This window comes from Diaphorina citri, unplaced genomic scaffold (assembly GCF_000475195.1).
Source record: "Diaphorina citri unplaced genomic scaffold, Diaci psyllid genome assembly version 1.1 scaffold539, whole genome shotgun sequence".
Lineage (NCBI taxonomy): Eukaryota > Metazoa > Arthropoda > Insecta > Hemiptera > Psyllidae > Diaphorina > Diaphorina citri.
The window spans coordinates 81,764-85,275 of record NW_007377973.1 but is presented as its reverse complement, the minus strand read 5'-3'; positions in this window follow the sequence as shown (position 1 = coordinate 85,275).

Here is a 3,512-nt window from a genome sequence, read left to right as displayed (position 1 = left end):
AGGATCGGTGAGCGCCAGGTCGCGTGTTCGATTCCCGCCCAAGACGAACTTTATCAGATAAGGTTCGTTCTCGGAACGTCTGGCTTTCTCCTATCCTGTCCTGCTTCTCTTCGATTTCGGGATGATAAGTCCTCCGTTGTAGCTCCCTCTATCAAATCTCTCAAAGAAAAAGTTCTTTTTGCTTTAATTACTTTCAGAGATTTTTGAATCCACTTACATAAGATAAAAGGCTCCAGGCAAAATCTTTATTTCGGTAGGAATTCCCCTAGGTCGTAAAGGTGTTCAGACCAACCTCTTGCTATAGCCTTACGATTCTAAATTGAAACACTGAAAATTAAAACAATCTTTGACACATTTCCTAAAAGTTCTACCTACCTACTTACATTTTTCAGAAGAGTAGGTTTGATAGAGGGAACTGTAACTGCCAAGGTCTTATCGTCCCTAAAGCGAAGAGAGAAGAAAGACAGGATAGGACAATGCCAGCTGTTCCTGGAACGAAACTTATCCCTTCAGAATAAAATCCTCCTCGGGCGGCAGACCAAACTCTTTCTATCACTTTTAAAGATTTTCAATTAGTTTCCATCTCGTAAAGTTCCAAAAATTCTTAACTAAATAGCTATATCTACTAGCTCAATACTAACTAACTTAAACTTTATGACTTTCATCCCCAGGGGGAGCCACGGTGCTCTCTCATTTCTAAACCCGCAGGGGAGCACGCCCTGTGATGTCCCTCCGGGGGAAAGTTTGAAAAAAAGAGATGGGGAAACAGTCAAGAAAATGAAACGTTAAATAATCATAATAATTAAAGTTCTGCAGCAACACAGTGGAAAAAGAAACTTGGGAAAAAAAACTCGCAACTGCCATGAGATCTGAGCAATTTTCACATGAAATAGAGTAGAAATGAGGAGAAGGAGGAAAGAGACAGAAAGAGAGAGAGAGAGAGAGGGAGGGAGGGAGAATGAAAGGGGAATTGAACGAAAGAGAAAGAGATTGTGCAAAGGAGGGAAGGGTTAAATATAGAAGGAACTAGGTGGAGGAGAGAGAAAAGGGAATAGAAGAAAGAGAAGCGAAAATGATGATGAAAAGAGAATGAGAGGATATGAAAGGAGAATAGAAAGAAAGAGAAGGAGAGGGTGTAAATGAAAGAATAGTGATAGTGCAATATCAAATAGAAAAGAAATAGTGGAGGTGTCAAATTAACAAGAAGATAGAAGAGAAGGAGGAGGAGAAACACCTGGAAAAAGTAGGAGGAGAACAGGAAAAAATATAAAAAGACCAAGGAGAGGAAGAAGAAGAAGAGGAGGAGGAGAAATACTTAGAAAAAGGAGGAGGAGGGAGAGGAAGAAGAAGAGGAGGAGGAGGAGGAGGAGAAATATTTAGAAAAAGGAGGAGGAGGAGAAGAAGAAGAGGAGAAGGAGGAAAAAAGGGGTGTCAATAAGGTTAAAAGCCTACTTCTGAGAGGTGTAAATTAGTGGATAGTGTCAAATTAACAAATTGGTGTGACAAAACATGAACTATTAGGAACCAGCAGTTAGGGAAAATAGACGGGACTGATGAAAATAGGGACAGCAGGGGTTATTCTCTCGGGCCCTGGAATTTTGAAGGAGAGAGAGAAAGTAAAAAATCTGGTGTGAACATCACACGACTTTCCTTATCCTATTGAATGATGCTTATTTGAGTGTTCTTTTACCCTAACTTTTACAATATCTCTAATCGTTTTGTCGCTATAGCTGAAAACCGCCAAAAAACGGTCGAAATCTGTCCAAAAGCGGTCAAAATACCGCCAAGCGCAGCAACCATCTCAACCAAACGTTTTGTGTTGCATCCTTGTCACATTTGTGAACTACATACCAAATTTCAAGTCTCTAGCTCATACCACCGGAAAACCGCCAAAAAGCGGTAAAATTCCGCCAACCGTTGCACCGGTCATAACCAAAAGTTTCGTTGTCCATCCTTGTCACATTTGATAGCTACATACCAAATTTCAAGTCTCTAGCTCTTACCGTTCTCGAGATATTTTGTTTACAGACAGACAGACAAGACAGACAGACAGACACACAGACAGACACACAGACAGACACACACACACGGACCAATGGCTGAAACTTTGGATTTAGGCTCTTAGGACCTCAAAACGTGTTTTGGCACTAAAAACTGACCATCGAAAATTTGACCCGATTTACATTACTTCCTTCCTATAGGATAAGGAAAGTAAAATGAGAGAAAGATAAGGAAAGTCTAAGAAAATGAAATTGTCATTTGTTTAAATAAACTCTTCTCTCTCTCTCTCTCTCTCTCTCTCTCTCTCTCTCTCTCTCTCTCTCTCTCTCTCTCTCTCTCTCTCTCTCTCTCTCTCTCTCTCTACCTAATAATTACTTATTCTTAGAAGGATTTTCATGCTCAAAAATTATTATTAGGTGTCGGAAAATATTGGGAAATTCTTATTTTTTTATATTGACACAGAAAATATGACTAGGAACTTCTCTCTCTCTCTCTCTCTCTCTCTCTCTCTCTCTCTCTCTCTCTCTCTCCTCTCTCTCTCTCTCTCTCTCCTTTCTTCTGGAACTTATCGTCCTGAAAGCGAAATATGATGTAGGTACGTAATAAGGTAGTGTCTTTACTTTCCTTATCCTATAGGAAGGAAGTAATGTAATCGGTCCAATTTCGTTCGATGGTCAGTTTTTAGGCCAAAACACGTTTTGAGGTCCCTAGAGCCTAAATACAAAGTTTCAGCATTGGTCCGTGTGTGTGTCTGTCTGTCTGTCTGTGGTGCTCTGTCTGTCGTTGCTAAACAAAATATCTCGAGAACGGTAAGAGCTAGACACTTGAAATTTGGTATGTAGTATGTCAATGTGGACAAGGATGTGACACGAAACTTTTGAGTAAAGACCGGTGCAACAACGGTTGGCGGACATTTTACCGCTTTTTTGCGCGTTCGGGTGATAATTAACAATATCCGGGAACGGTATGAGTACTAGAGACTTGAAATTTGGTATGTAAATTCACAAATGTGACAAGGATGCAACACAAAACGTTTGGTTGAGATAGGTGCTGCGGGTTGGCGGTATTTTTACCGCTTTTGGACAGAATTCGACCGTTTTTGGGCGGTTTTCAGCTATACCGACTAAACTGTTAAAGATATGTAAAATTTAGGATAAACGATATAAGAACACTCAAATAAGCATCATTCAACAGGATAAGGAAAGTCGTGTGATGTCACACCAGATTTTTTCCTGAAAGGGAAAGTAGCAGAATTTTGTGTCAACGAGTACCTAGTCTCGAGTGCTGTCTTTTGAATGATGAGGAGATTGGTGTATAAAATTGTACAAATAGAGAGAAGTGCATTATCATATTTTTAACTATTACTAATGTAGCTATGTACGTAGTACGTATAGTATATCGTCTAGGGAAAGAGAGAGGTCCCTTTTATTCTACTGGTTTGGGACGTTACTCCGGTAAGGTCCTGCGATAAACGTCCATATAGTCAGATTCCACTGCTGGCAGTATGTCCC